This window comes from Prionailurus viverrinus, chromosome A1 (genome assembly GCF_022837055.1).
Source record: "Prionailurus viverrinus isolate Anna chromosome A1, UM_Priviv_1.0, whole genome shotgun sequence".
Lineage (NCBI taxonomy): Eukaryota > Metazoa > Chordata > Mammalia > Carnivora > Felidae > Prionailurus > Prionailurus viverrinus.
In genome coordinates this window covers 170,470,849-170,487,478 of record NC_062561.1, presented here as the reverse complement: position 1 = coordinate 170,487,478, position 16,630 = coordinate 170,470,849, and the positions used below count along the sequence as shown (strand labels likewise).

Below are 16,630 nucleotides of genomic sequence, written 5' to 3'. Positions count from 1 at the left end.
AAAAAGTATTTAACAAAGTACACTATCCATTCATAATAAAATCCAGCAACAAAGTAGGGATAGAGGGAGCATACTTCAACATCATAAAGCCATATATGAAAGGCCTATAGCTAATATCATCCTCAATGGGGAAAAACTGAGAGCTTTTCCTCGCTGGTCAGGAACAAGACAGGGATGTCCACTCACATGACTATTATTAACATAATACTGGAAGTCCTAGCTACAGCAAGCAGACAACAACAACAAAATAAAAGGCATCCAAATCAGCATGGAAGAAGTCAAACTTTCACTCTTTTCACTCTTTCCACTCTGTGGAAAACCCAAAAGACTCCACCAAAAAAAACGGTATAACTGATACATGAATTCAGAAAAGTCACAGGATATAAAATAAATGTACAGAAATTAGTTGCTTTTCTATACACCGATAATGAAATAGCAGAAAGAGAAATCAAGGAATCAGTCCCATCTACAATTGTGCCAAAATCATGAGACCTAGGAATAAAGTTAACCAATGAGGTAGAAGATATGCACTCTGAAAACTGTCGAAAACTTTTGAAGGAAATTGAAGATGACACAAAGAAATGGAAAAATATCCAATGCTCATGGATTGGAAGAACAAATATTGTTAAAATGTCTATACCACCCAAAGCAATCTACACATTTAATGCAGTCCCAATCAAAAGAACATCAGAATTCTTCACAGAGCTAGAACAAACAATCTGAAAATTTGTATGGAACCATAAGAAAAAACAAATAGCCAAAGCAATCCTGAAAAAGAAAACCAAACCTGGAGGCATCACAATTCTGTACTTCAAGCTGTATTACAAAGCTGTAATCATTAAGACAGTACGGTATTGGCACAAAAATAGACACATACATCAATGGAACCGAATAAAGAACCCAGAATTGGACACACACATGTATGGCCAACTAATCTTAGACAAAGGAGGAAAGAATATCCAATGGAAAAAAGTCTCTTTAGTAAATGATGTTGGGAAGACTGGACGACGACATGCATAAGAATGAAACCGGACCACTTTCTTACACCATACACAAAAATAAATTCAAAATGGATGAAAGATGTAAATGTAAGACAGGAAAACCGTCAAAATCCTACAGGAGAAAACAGGCAGCAACTTCCTACTAGACATGTCTCAGAAGTCAAGGGAAACAAAAGCAAAAATGAACTATTGAGACTTCATCAAAATAAAACCTTCTGCACAGTGAAGGAAATCAACAAAACTATAAGGCAAAACTATAAGGCAACTGACAGAATGGGAGAAGACAATGACATATGACATAATCAGATAAAGGATTAGTATCCAAAATCTACAAAGAACTTATCAAACTCAACACCCAAAAACCAAATAATCCAGTGAAGAAATGAACAAAAGACATGAATAGACACTTTTCCAATGAGGAAATACAGCTGGCTAACAGACACATGAAAAGATGCTCAACATCACTCATCACCAGAGAAATACAAATCACAACCACAATGAGATACCATGTCACACCTGTCAGAATGGCTACAATTAACAACTCAGGAAGCAACAGATATTGGTGAGGATGTGGAGAAAGGGGAACGCTCTTGTGCTGTTGGTGGGAATGCAGACTGGTGCAGCCACTCTGGAAAATAGTATGGAGGTTCCTCAAAAAGTTTAAAATAGAACTACCCTACAATCCAGGAATCACACTACTGGGTATTTACCCAAAGAACACAAAAATACTAATTTAAAGGGATACATGCATGTATTCTGTATTTTCTTACATGAAAGGTAAGAAAGGGATGTATGCATACATACATGTACATTTGATCCTCTTGAGAGAATATTCCTCAATTTCTGTTTTTGAGTGTTTTTATTGTGAATGGATGTTTAATTTTGAGGTAAGTTTTTTCAGTATCAATGGAGATGATCATGTGATTGATAAATTTTTTTATATCATATACTAATAGATTTCCTATTATTGAAAAACCTTCACATTCCTAGAAGAAATCCTACATGCTCATGGTATATTTGTTCATGTGTTATCAGATTCTGCTCGCTAATATTTATTTAGTATTTTGGGTCATTACCAAAAGGATATTGGTTTGTAGGGGTTTTTTTGCATTGCCCTTTGCCTTTCTTCCATTCCTATTACTTTCTCTCTGAGTTTTTTTTTTTTTTTTTTTTTTTTACTTTCTTTTTACTTAATCCTCTTAGTATTTTCCTGCCTTTGTTCTGCACCTATTAAATTTTTATGTGAGTCTTTCTCCCTTGGCCACCTTATAATGTATCATTTTTAAATTGCAGATATTTTTGTCTTTTTAATCCATTTCCTTCCTGAATTCAATCAGTTCTCTCTTTATTTCTTCCAGTTTTCATCCTTTTCTGTTCTTAGTTTTTGAATTTCTAATTTAAGGGGTTTTCTTATATCTTTGAGTGAATGAGTATATATGATTCAGTTTGGAGTGTTGACTTAAAAACTTCTGCTTCTTGTGGGAGATGGGTTGTTACTCAGTTGGTATATGTAAAAATTTATAACATGATTTTTTGCAATGGCTCTGTATGAATTTGTTGATATTTCCTTTTAAAAGACATTTGGGGCGTGAAGGGGCAGAGAGAGAGACAGAATCATAAGCAGACTCCATGTTCAGTGCAGAGTGCAATGTGGGGCTCAATCTTTCAACCCTGGGATCATTACCTGAACCAAATCAAGAGTTTGACCCTAAGGGGCACCTGGGTGACTCAGTTGGTTAAGCACCCAACTCTTGGTTTCGGCTCAGGTCATGATCTCACGGTTTTGTGAGTTTGAGCCCCACGTCAGGCTCTGTGCTGGCAGTGTGGAGCCTGCTTGGGATTCTCTCTCTCCCTCTCTCTTTGTCCCTCCCCCACTCTCACTGTCTCTGTCCCTCTCAAAATAAATAAATAAAACTTAAAAAAAAAAGAGTCAGACCCTCACCCAACTGAGCCACCCACACATCTCTCTGTTCATTTTTATGGTATTGTGGTGACTTACAAGATTCCTCACTTAATGGTTATATCTTTTAGCAATACAGCAAGATCCATATGCATTAGAGGTTATTTTGATTATTTGTTTTAGTCACCAGAGGAAGAGCTTTAAGTCCTTCAATGTGGCTTTTCTCGTTGATTTTACAGGGCCCTAAATTTTTCACCTTTTGCTTCTTTTTCCATTCACAACCCAATTACAGAGTGCCCCTCCTTTCTTTTTTGTCTCTTTTTTCTCCCCTTAAACAATGTTTTGAACGATGCCCTTTAAGTAACTCTTGATCATTTTAATCACGCATACTCTGAAGTCCTTTCCCTGAGCCCTGTTATGCTCTGCCTGGACACTGTTATCATGTTTTCATAAAGAGGGCAAACCGAGTCTCTTTGATGGCAGTTTCTGATGAACCTTAAGCCCTCTTGCTAGTTTTCCTTTTTTGGCTTTTCTGGGATGTTTTTCAGTGTGCTTTTTCTCACTACATAGCCTTGTAGCAGTCCAGAGGTTGACCCAGAGAATGAGAGATCATGCACTGGGATGTGTTGACATTTCCCTATTTAGTCACAGTAATTTTTAAGGTTTGGCATTTTCTGTCTTTAAGTTAATGCCGAAGAGTACGGTTTTGCGTAGATTTACATATCCTCTCTTGTTGTTTTGAATCATTCAAGGAGAAAATATCAGGAGGGAAGTAGTTAGGCAGCTGTCAGTATTTTCAGCTACCCAGAAGTCCCCAGTTATTGTGTTTTTAAAGTTCTTGTCTGCTAACTGCAATTATGCAGATCATCTGTCTGTTTGCTTTTGTTGTTTTTTTCCTCTTGATTCTTGGTCATATGACCTTGCCTCTTCACATGTGTAGGAATTCTTGATTGTAGGTATGATACTGTGTATAAAAGACCCATAGAGGTTCCAGATATTATTCTATTCCACAAGAAAAAGTTTCACCTTTTGCTCCTGCTTGTAGATGAACTGTGTCTTTCCAAAATTCATATATTGGTACTCTAACACACAATGTGATTGTATTTAGAGATGGGGTCTCTGAGGAAGTAATTAAGATTAAATGAGGTCATAAAAGTGGGGCCCTAATCTGAAAGGATTAGTGCCCTTATAAGAAAGAGAACTACCCCCCTCCAGCTCCTGTTCTCATGTACTGAGGAAAGACCACAGTGAGGAGACCACCAGCAAGCCAGGAAGAAAACTCTCATTAGAAAAAGAAGACATCCGGATGGCCAACAGGCACATGAAAAGATGTTCAGCGTCGCTCCTTATCAGGGAAATACAAATCAAAACCACACTCAGGTATCACCTCACGCCAGTCAGAGTGGCCAAAATGAACAAATCAGGAGACTATAGATGCTGGAGAGGATGTGGAGAAACGGGAACCCTCTTGCACTGTTGGTGGTAATGCAAATTGGTGCAGCCGCTCTGGAAAGCAGTGTGGAGGTTCCTCAGAAAATTAAAAATAGACCTACCCTATGACCCAGCAATAGCACTGCTAGGAATTTATCCAAGGGATACAGGAGCACTGATGCATAGGGCCACTTGTACCCCAATGTTCATAGCAGCACTCTCAACAATAGCCAAATTATGGAAAGAGCCTAAATGTCCATCAACTGATGAATGGATAAAGAAATTGTGGTTTATATACACAATGGAATATTACGTGGCAATGAGAAAAAATGAAATATGGCCTTTTGTAGCAACGTGGATGGAACTGGAGAGTGTGATGCTAAGTGAAATAAGCCATACAGAGAAAGACAGATACCATATGGTTTCACTCTTATGTGGATCCTGAGAAACTTAACAGGAACCCATGGGGGAGGGGAAGGAAAAAAAAAAAAAAGAGGTTAGAATGGGAGAGAGCCAAAGCATAAGAGACTTAAAAACTGAGAACAAACTGAGGGTTGATGGGGGGTGGGAGGGAGGAGAGGGTGGGTGATGGGTATTGAGGAGGGCACCTTTTGGGATGAGCACTGGGTGTTGTATGGAAACCAATTTGTCAATAAATTTCATAAAAAAAAAAAAAAAAAAGAAATTGAATTGCCCAGAACCTTGATCTTGCACTCCCAGCCTCTAGCAATGAGAAATAAATTCCTGTTTATGTAAACTACCCAGTCTACAGTATTTCATTATGGAAGCCCAAACAGACAAAATGCCTCTTTTAGGCAGAGAATGGGGCCTAATCCAATCAGGCACTAGACTGGGATAACATTTTAGTAAGATTCAGTCTGCTTCTGGTTTACTCATGGTCCTGCTGCATGGCTACCTGGGGCTTTTCACTGCAAGCATGGTGGCTCTTGGCCTCTTTAGTGCTGAAAGGCTTCAGGAGATACATTTCTGCCCTTCAGAAGTTTTCAGCTTTTTCTCTGTCACATGCAACTTTAATATTTGACAAATGTCTTTAGCAGGAGACTGGCCATGGGTTTGAGATAAACCTCTTCCCTGCTGAGAATTTGTTTTCTAAGTTTTGGGAGACTGTGGGAAATTCCAATACTGTGGGGAGAACCAGGCATGCATTTGAGGCTTCTCAAGTATCCAGCACTCCTTCAGATTGCCAGAAGCTCTACTGGTTGCTCTTCTTCCAGCAGAGCCCCTCGACTTTGGTGGAGCCCAAGGATCTGTGCATCCCCCAGACTGACCAGTGCCCCAGGAGAAAAGGAATTGGCTATCATCAGATCCCCTCAGATCATTCTCTCTCTCTCTCTCTCTCTCTCTCTCTCTCTCTCTCTCGAGATTTGATTCATTTAGACTTCATTGCTTTCACAGCTCTCTGATGTTCCTGAAAATGACTTTTGTAATATTTTGTTTGTTTAAGAGTAAGAGTATTAGCCTATTGCTATTAGCACTATACTTCTCAGAAGCAGAAGTCTTTCTTTACACCATTTCTAATATTTACAACAACTCTTGACTTCCTAAAGGGTTTAACAGAACTAAACGTGTGTTTTTTGGAATGAGCAAATAAATAAATAATGCTGATTTTGCCTGCTTCTTGATCTTAACTGAGTTAAATTTTCTACTCTGTTGGGCAAGGGAAAGGAGACAACACTATTTTGGTGAAACAGCGAAAGTGCTGTGGTCAAGAATCAGGAATATGTGTCAAAGGCCATATTTGTGAAGCAGGAACCAATCAGACCCTGTAAGTTTAGGCTCTTGGACTTTCAGTTTTTATTTTCACTAGGTCTTGCTTTTCAAGTTCTCCACTACCACCATAAGGTGGGAAGCAGTGGGTGCAATAGTTGCTTACTAGCTTGTGATCTGTTTTCCTAACTAGACTCCAGGAGGGCAGAGACGTTGTCTTGAATGCTATTTTATCTTCAGGATCCAGCAGCATGTCCAACCTATAGTAGGTGCTCAAATCATTTGGATGAATGAATAGATGAATGAATATAACTAAACTTTTTCACAGTCTGGATTGCTAGCAGATCAATCTGATTGAATGCATAAATTAGAAATAAAACTTGATGGAAATAATGACAGTTACTAACATTGATACACACGTATTATGCATTGACTTTGAGAAACTTGAGAACTACTTTAACAATAAACTGTGATCTAAAAGAAACAGAAGTAAGGGGCACCTGGGTGGCTCAGTCGATTAAGCAACCAACTTCAGCTCAGGTGATGATCTCATGGTTTATGAGTTCCAGCTCCATGTTGGGCTCTGTGCTGACAGCTCAGAGTCTGGAGTCTGCTTTGGATTCTGTATCTCACTCTGTCTCTTCCCCCTTGTGCTCTCTCTCTCTCTCTCAAAAATAAATAACCATTAAAAAATAAAGAAATAAATAAAAATAAAAGAAACAGAAGTTCAAGGATACATTCTATCACATGGTCATTTATGAGGTTAAATTGTCCTAAAATCCCTCAAATAAAATAAGATCCTATCCATTAGAGTAAGAAGAACTTTGGAGAAAATAAACCACAAGCAAAACTGCAAAACGTAGATAACCTTGGAAATATTCTCAACTTCCAGTGCTAAGTGTAATTGTTGGCCGCTTGGAACCTGGCAAAGCACTTTCATCAATAGTTGTATTATACATATCACCACCAAATAAGATCATACAAACTGAAGTTATTCTGAGGAAACCAGAGTTAACCTTGTATATTATTTATCACTTCCTTCTTCTCCTCTGGAGACTATTCTTCCATCAGATTTTTATAAAAGCAGTATAATTTTCTTAAAAATTGCAAGGCTATATGAAATGATTGATTCTTGCTAAAAATCTGGGGAGAAAACAAATCAATTTTAGATGTCTGTAAGTGAAATAATAATAATTAAAACATTATAATGTGTGAACATATACATTTTCTTTATATGTTGTTGAAAATGTTCAACAGCAGGATAATTGGCCATAGGGGATGATTCATGATAAATAATCCAAAAGTCCATACCCTTACAATGTAATTTTCTAAGTCAATCACAAATGATGCAATTATGAGAGAAGCCATAGTAAGAAGCAAAGGATATGGGCTTTGGAATAAAACAGTTCTGAATTCAAATCTTTGCCCTAGTGTTACTAATGATGTAACTAACTTCTCTGAACATCATTGTTTTCATTTGTAAACCGAGAATTATTGAGAGAGCTCAGAGGAGCCATCTGTCATATAGGAGGATAACTAGGGCTACCTAGTAGAAAAAGCAAGCATTTATCTAATAAAGGAGAGGAACTGCATAGATCAACCAGAGCACAGGGAGAGACAAAGACAAAACAAGGAAAGAAAGAGGCAGAACTATGATACGATATTCATTCTTTTAACCATAGAGTAGAAATCTCAGGAGCAAAGTAGGACTCTGCCCAGATAGAAATAAAGGTCTTGATCAAAAGTACATAATTACATTTTACATCAGATTTCCCTGACAATAGGATCTATGCTTTGACATGATGACATTACAAGGAAAACAGTTCCTTCTAATTGTATTTGTTTTGCCTTAAGAATTATGTGGGAGAGAGTTTGGAAAGGGATTAGGTTACACACGAAGATGTATATCAAGATGGAGAATATTAGGCAGGAATGGTTGTCATGCTCTGCTGATGACCTGCTGCTTCTTTTGAAGGGCTGAGTTTGGTGAGAGACAGAGGTAAATAATAGATCGAGTAGTTGCACATCTACATTTTGCCACCTAGTCTAATCAGACTGCTGCTTGGAAGGAAACTCCAGAAATCAGGGTTCCAGGACTGGGAAGTGGCAGGTAGCCCCCCTCCTGGCACTTGCTCATAGAGGTTTGGAACATGCTGGCCTCCCAGAGGGCTCTCCTGGTTCTTACAACTGCCTTGGAGGATGGGGTCTGCCTGGGGAGGGACAAGAGAGCAGAATGGTCCCTTGGGATAAATGTGCCAATCTCTGATGTTCTGAGAATTAATTGAAAAAACTTAGGAAAGTACTTAGTGCAGGGTACCTGGGTGGCTCAGTCAGTTAAGTGTCAGACTCTTGATGTCGGCTCAGGTCATGATCTCATGGTCGTGAGATCAACCCTCAAGTTGGGCTCTATGCTGACAGCGTGGGGCCTGCTTGGGATTCTCTGTCTCCTTCTGTCTCTGCCCCTCCTCCCCCACTCTCTTCCTCTCACTCTCTCTCTCAAAATAAATAAAAAATAAATTAAAAAATGTACTTAGCGCATTAGTGCATAATAAGTGGTGGTTTTCTTACTATCTCTTTTAGCATTTGCCATAGGTTACACATTTACTTTTAAAAAATATATTAAAGTGTTTTCATGTCTTATTTTAAACCTTAACCTACCCATCAGGGCAATATTAGATATATGTGTTTGTAGATAAACTCAGATAAATCAATATACAGTTGACCTTTGAACATCATGGGTTTGAACTGTTGTAAGTCCACTTAGATGGGATTTTTTTGATAAACACAGTACAGTACTCTGTGTTTTCTTTTCCTTATGATTTTCCTAATAATATTTTCTTTTCTGTAGCTTACTTTATTGTAAGAAGACAGTATATAATACATATAACATACAAAATATGTGATAATCAACTATTTATATTATTGGTAATGCTTCCAGTCAACAAGTAGGTTATTAGTTAGTAGTCAGGTTTTCAGAGGGTCAAAAATTATATAAGGATTTTCAACTTAACTCCCTCACTGTTCAAGGGTCAGTTGTTTGTGACTTACAAACTAGGTTCTGGTTTAAGTTGCTTGCCCAAAATTCACTCTATAATTTGGGGGCTTAGGAGTTTTCAAATGAAAACATTAAAAACACTACTGAGATTTTTAGAGTAAGGAAAACAAAAAGCAATCTAAAAATTAACTTGCTCACCCCTCTCTGCCACTAGACAGTGAGAACATGTCTTGCTAGGCTGTGTGTACCAAGTCTGCAGTTCTTGAAAATTTCTGTTATTAGAAAAAAAGGAAGGAACGAAGGAAGGAAGGAACGAATGAATGAAGTAAAGAAGGAACAAAGGAGGGAGGGAGGGAGGAAGAAAGGAAGGAAGTGGGGAGGGAGGAAGGGAAAAAAGAAACACCACTTAAAACTGGACAGCAACATGCAGAAGGTTGAAACTAGACCACTTTCTCACACCATTCACAAACATAAACTCAAAATGGATAAAGGACCTGAATGTGAGACAGGAAACCACCAAAACCCTAGAGGAGAAAACAGGAAAAGACCTCTCTGACCTCAGCCGCAGCAATTTCTTACTTGACACATCTCCAAAGGCAAGGGAATTAAAAGCAAAAATGAACTATTGGGACCTCATGAAGATAAAAAGCTTCTGCACATCAAAGGAAACAATCAACAAAACTAAAAGGCAACCAACGTAATGGGAAAAGATATTTGCAAATGACATGTCGGACAAAAGGCTAGTATCCAAAATCTATAAAGAGCTCACCAAACTCCACACCCGAAAAACAAATAATCTAGTGAAGAAATGGGCAGAAAACATGAATAGACACTTCTCTAAAGAAGACATCTGGATGGCCAACAGGCACATGAAAAGATGCTCAACATCGCTCCTCATCAGGGAAATACAAATCAAAACCACACTCAGATGTCACCTCACGCCAGTCAGAGTGGCCAAAATGAACAAATCAGGAGACTATAGGTGCTGGAGAGGATGTGGAGAAATGGGAACCCTCTTGCACTGTTGGTGTGAATGCAAATTGGTGCAGCCACTCTGGAAAACAGTGTGGAGGTTCCTCAAAAAATTAAAAATAGACCTACCCTATGACCCAGCAATAGCACGCTAGGAATTTACCCAAGGGATACAGGAGTACTGATGCATAGGGGCACTCGCCTATATATATATAAACCCCAATGTTTATAGCAGCACTCTCAACAATAGCCAAATTATGGAAAGAGCCTAAATGTCCATCAACTGATGAATGGATAAAGAAATTGTGGTTTATATACACAATGGAGTACTACGTGGCAATGAGAAAGAATGAAATATGACCCTTTGTAGCAACGTGGATGGAACTGGAGAGTGTGATGCTAAGTGAAATAAGCCATACAGAGAAAGACAGATACCATATGCGTTCACTCTTATGTGGATCCCGAGAAACTTAACAGGAAGGGGAAGGGGAAAAAAAAAAGAGGTTAGAGTGGGAGAGAGCCAAAGCATAAGAGACTGTTAAAAACTGAGAACAAACTGAGGGCTGATCTGGGGTGAGAGGGAGGGGAGAGTGGGTGATGGGTATTGAGGAGGGCACCTGTTGGGATGAGCACTGGGTGTTGTATGGAAACCAATTTGACGATAAATTTCATATATTTAAACATAAATAAATAAATAAATAAATAAATAAATAAATAAATAAAACAGTGTCTCCGTTTAAAAAAAAAAGAAAAAGAAAGAAACACCATTTAAAAAATGCTTCTATCCTGGGGATTTCAGACCTTTACTTTTAGGGACCATTCTTCCCTTTTCAGTTCTGAATAGTAAGTAAACCATGTAGAACTACCTTCTCATGGAATCTCTCTAAAACCTAAAGTGTGTTTTCAAGGGAAACTAGCAGGATTATAAAGAGGTTATGAGTAAGAGACTAGAGTGTTGTGATGAAATCAGTGTACCATGTTTATTGGATCATTTTAAATGTCTGTGATCTTTAAAATAAAAGATTGCACTTTATTATAGCAACTGAAAATGCCATTAACTTTGCAAGCATATAACTGTTTCTGGTCTCAGGATTTCATAATAGAATTTACTTTTCATTAAGAAATAAAATTTTATATCACTGTAGGCTATGTGTTCCCCAAAACATATTTCAGTTGTTCACTAAACATCAAGAAAAGGGGAAGGCTGAATCTTGTGGACTGCACACCTAAGGATTTATGGGGCTAAATGGTCATTGTCCCTAATTATTATTTTTCAGACAAAGAGATACAAAGTCACTGGGGGAAAAAAAGTTGATTGTTTTTTTCCTGAATTAGAACTCTTAATAGCAAGTGACAGAAACACACATCAAAGTGGTGTAAAAAGAAATAAAACAAGAGAAAGAACAACAAAAAGGAATTTATTGGCCTAATTATCTAAGTTGTATGTAACTCTCACTTCAGGCATGGCCAGGTCCAGGGTTTGACATAATACTAGGATTCAGTTTTCTTCTGTTTCTTTACTCAGATTTTCTCTGTATTGGCTTAACTCTCAGACCCTTTCAGTGCTGTGGACCTTACAAGCTCTATAGAGACTCAAATACTTCCATCCTCAAATCAAGGAAGGAAGGAAGGAAGGGAGGGAGAAGGGAGAGATGAAAGGAATAAAAAGAGTCCCCTCCCCCCCACCATGGTCCCAACAAAAGTCCCAAATTTGAGTCTCAGTGATTTAGCTGGGGTAGTGTGACCAATGACATCCAGGATGTGAAGCTTCTTTCTGTTCAGTTCTATATTAGATCATATACCACTCCAGAGGTCACAAGGTCAAGGGTGAAGTCCTACCCAATCCTAATGTTATTTGTTTACAATTACTGTACCTATGTGTGTTTCCTCTAGTGCAGGCCCGGCCTCTCTACCATGTTTGAATTCTGCCTTTGGGTAAGTCATTTCTGAGTAGTCAGTCAGCTTATATTGTTATGCTAGCAATACACACCTAGCTTTATCTCTTTCTTAAGCTTATCAAACTTGGCTTGCTGTATATTAAAATTTGGCTCTGCAGGGAACACCATGATAATTTGGGTTGTTGCAAGAAAGGAAAATATGTGCTGGAGATAACATCATTGGGAAGATGTGTGTTAGTTTGCTTTGAGGGATGAGTCTGATTTCTCTGTGCATGGGACTTAATTGGATTTTAAAGTTGCTATTGCTGAAGCATAGAAAACTTGGGGTATAGTATAAGTTTGTTTTTCTGTTATTAACAGATAGAGGGAATATAATATTAGCCTATTTAATGAATTCGTAAACATATTTTATGATTCATGACATAAATGGCAAGGGTCAGTAAGGTGGTCATATCAGCAATGCTGACTTCAGAAGTTTCTGTAGGTAGGACATTTGCACTATGTAGCGAGGCAATGAGAAAAATGTAAATTTGAAATTATAAAATTAGCTTAATGTTTTGGTCCTACACTTACTATTTGTAGCACCCTGGACAATTTATTTAATCCTCATGTAACCCTCCATGTCTTTACCTATCATGACAATAACAACATATGTCCTACTTAATTGTCTTAGTCCATTCAGTACTGAGCGACAGCAAAATACCACAGACCAGGTGGCCTATAAGCAAATAGGCCTATAAGCAAACAGATAAACTCAGATAAATCAATATACAGTTGACCTTTGAACAACTGAAACTTACCACATTTCTGGAGGCTGAAAGTCAAGATCATAGTGCCAATATGGTCAGATGAGGTCCCCCTTCCATGTCACAGACTTCTCATTGTGTCTTCCCATGGAATAAAGAGATAAGATCTTTGGAGCCTCTTTTAAAAGGCATGAACTCTATTCATGAGGCTTCACCCTTACGAACTAACTACTTCCCAAAGGCCTGACATCCTAACTCTATCATCCTTGGGGGGATAGGATTTCAATATATGAATTTGTGGTGGGGGAGGAGAGACACATACATTCAGACTGTAGCACTAACTTACAGGGCTGGTTTGATGTTGGAATAGAATAAAGTACTTATATGATACTCATTCATTCCCATGTCTCTCCTCTAAATGAAATGCCTTAATAGAAAGTCAAAGTGTGCCCAACAACTTTATTGGATGAATAGATATATAAATGAACCAATGATCAAACAGATGAATGAATTAATGATAGCCGTAGAGGGAAATAGAAAATACTGTTCAGCACTGGCTCAGGGAAGTTCTGAGATTGACAATATTCTAACAATATTTCAGAATGTAGAATCCCTGTATTTGACTCTGCATACCTTTTCTTAGATTGCTCTTAGTAGAAAAGAAGCTGAAGATCAAGATGTGGAAAGAATAGCAAATCTCTTAGTGAAGAAACAGTCAAGAAAATTACTGCTCTCTTAACTTAAAGAGAAACATTAATTAAAGGTAAGACACAGACAAGAAGTAAAATGGAGAACTTACAAAAGTAAATTATATTATAATTAACACTTAGTAATTTTTCTAAATTTTGGAGCATGATTATCTTGTTCCAGAGGCTCTCAAATTAAAGTCTTTCTGAAGGAAGCCTTTGAAATCCCTGGAGATGACTTTTTACCTTTTTATAAAGGTTATTTTCACCCCATTCAGATTCTCTGCACGAGTTCATGTGATCTGTAGTTGAGGAAAATGGGAATGGATTTAGGTAAACCTGAGACTACCTGTTTATTTACAATGACATCAATTGGGAGGGCGGGGATGGTCTCCACCATGGAAAAATATTTCATATGTGTGATTATCTGATCTCCAGAATTATGGTTTGTTTAACCATTTCTGGTGATAAAAATATCTCTCTGATTACTATTGCTAAATCTTGGTGACCATAGAAAAATTCCAATGTCTATACAAAACTGCATATGGGTGTTTGAATAGGGGAGTAAATATTATGGAGAGAGGGTACTGATGCCAAAGGATTTTGAGACAGGTACTATATTATACTCTTCTTGGTTTTTCTGATTAACATATTTGTATTCTATTCCTCATGGCTATAACTACACAGAATGCATGATAGAAACACTTTCACATGTTCATTCAGCCACAAGCACAAGCATGAGGCAAATTACCACCAAGAACCTCTGCAATTTGTGTCAGGGGAGAGAAATATATGGAAGTGGGAAGAAGTCTCTGTGATCACATTTGGATTTTCTCAGAATACCTTGTAGGTGAGGGATGTTTCTCAGCTCTGTGCCAAAATTTTAGAAACTGAAGGTGGTTGGTGAAAAGAGATAGAAGAATCTTGGTTCTCACCCCCACCCCTCCACTGGGAATATTCTGTTTACACTTCCTAGCCCAGAGTACAGGGAAGAATCCAAAGTTACCACAATAATTTCTAGACTGGTAGCAAAGGCAACAGTGTACTGGGGGTGGGGTTTGAGGAAAGATCAGGATCTTCATTGCTCCTTCCCATTCATGGGCATAATCACTAACCCTATGGGTTGGCTGGAGGGGACAACCAGTAATGAAGTCATTACAGAAATAAACTTAGTAATCCAATGGGAATGGGATAAAAACATGAGCTGAGAATTCACATATACACAAAAAGCAAATGGCTTTTAAACACATGAAAATAAACTAAATCTCTCTAATAAAGAAAAATAAGGCAAAGTAAGACTACAGTGAGATACCATTTTCACGTGACAGATTTAGTAAGACCCAAACATTTTATGCTTCAGTGGATAGATGGGGGTGAAGGCCATGTTGGTGGAAATGGAAACTGATAAAATTTTTGGAAGTCTGTTTGGATATATCTACCAAAATGTGAAATGAACAGAGCAAAACTTATAATACACACACATCTCTAGGACTCTTACAGATACAGTCACCCTAATGTACAAAACCATATGTACAATGATATTTATTATAGCACAAATACTATTTGTAAAAACAAAAGAATGTGGACAATCTAAACATCTGACAACAAAATGCTAAAATAAATTTATGCCTGTACAATAGGATATCATGCAATCTTTAAGGAGAGGGAGGTTCTGATCTGGACTGATTTTCAGGATATTTTGCCAAGTGAAATAAGGTAGATACAGGAAAGGGCAGATATTCTGCTCCTCTTCTTCATTCACTGTCCTCCACCCTTTCCCCCAGATAAGAGAGCCAGGCCTTTCTTTCAGATAAGCCAAACTCAGTTCAGCCTCAGGGCCTTTGTACTTGCTAGCTCTTCTATCTGGACTATCAAGATTTTCACATAGTTGGCATCTGCTCATCTTTTAGGTTTTAGTGCAAATTCCTCCTCTATAGAGAGAACTTATACCTACTAGTAACCATATCTTATTGAAGGAGTTAGCCTATTTTGCCAGAAACTGTGTGATATTACTAATATGTTTGTGAAATAGGGTCTATAAATAGCTACAGTGCCCCAACGCCATCACTTGTATTGAGTCACCTGGTTTGATTTTCTTCATAGAACATAGCACTACTTAAAAACATCTCATTTTAAAAATTGTTTTATAGGGTTATTACCAACCTCTTGCACACACTGCAACTTATTAGGATTTAAGGTCCAAAAGGACAGGAGTTTTGTCATGTTTATCTCTATGACTCCAATATTCAGAACTGTGCCCAATACAGAGAGTAGGGTTTTTTGTTTTTTGTTTTTGTTTTTTGTTTTTTTGTTTTGTGAGAGACAGCACACACGTGCACAGGCACAAGCAAGCAGGGGAAGGGCAGAGAGAGGGGGAGAGAGATAATTTTTTTTTAAGTTTATTTATTTATTTTGGGAGAGAGAGAGAAAAAAAGCACAAGTGGGGAAGGGGCAGAGAGAGAGAGGGAGACAGAGAATCCCAAGCAGGCTCTGCAGTGTCAGCGCGGAGCCAGACATGGGGTTCAATCTTACAAACCTGAGATCGTGACTTCAGCTGAAATCAAGAGTCACTTAACTGACTGAGCCACCCAGCTGAAGAGAGTAGGTTATTAATAAATGTTGAATAAATGGGTGAATAAAGGGGATTCCATATATGCAAAAAATATTTCTGGGAAGTACCAAGAAAATGTTAGTCTGCTTCTTCCAGGGGAGGATCGGGAAGGAAACTCATGTTCTGGTTTCAGCATGAGAGAAAAACCAGGTGAGACAGCATGCCTGACCTAAGTCTGCTAATAGGCTAGGAGAAGTTACTTTGCCCTCGTAGGACCATCGTAATAATGCCTCCCTTAATAGTCTTCACTTTATATTCATTCAAGAACTGCATACCTGCTGTGAAAGCAGAGTTGTCACCTCACATTGAAAATCAAGAAATATTCAGAAGCCATTTCTCAGCTCCAAGCTTACCTTCTCTCCTGGTGAATTGGACTTGCTCAATCTGAATCTCCAAGACTTCCTTGCCAACTGGCTTCCTGTCAGGTTCTACCAATGGGAATCACCAGAGGAATATCGGAGGCAACAAGGAGATGAGGAGGGGTTTATTTTCTCTTTCTACTTTCTGTGAGCAATCTTCAGTAATAACCCACAATAATACTTAGCTACCTTCCTCCAGCATTCAGAGTTCCTTTCTCACCAAGCTGCCTGGTAACAGCCAAGTTGAGACCCTTGGCAATCCTCGTAGGGGGCACATAGCATTTCCTTACCAACTGTGCTACT

General features: G+C 38.2%; 1 protein-coding gene across 2 annotated transcripts in view; it reads left to right on the top strand.

Moving 5' to 3' along the window:
- The window catches only part of PJA2 (praja ring finger ubiquitin ligase 2), a 311,879-nt gene that overhangs the window by 157,876 nt on the left and 137,373 nt on the right, over positions 1-16,630 (top strand). For both annotated transcript variants that reach the window (XM_047862964.1, XM_047862975.1), the window contains exon 3: positions 13,315-13,434. The gene's annotated coding sequence lies outside the window, so the exon portion shown is untranslated. The remainder of the gene's footprint in view (positions 1-13,314; positions 13,435-16,630) is intronic.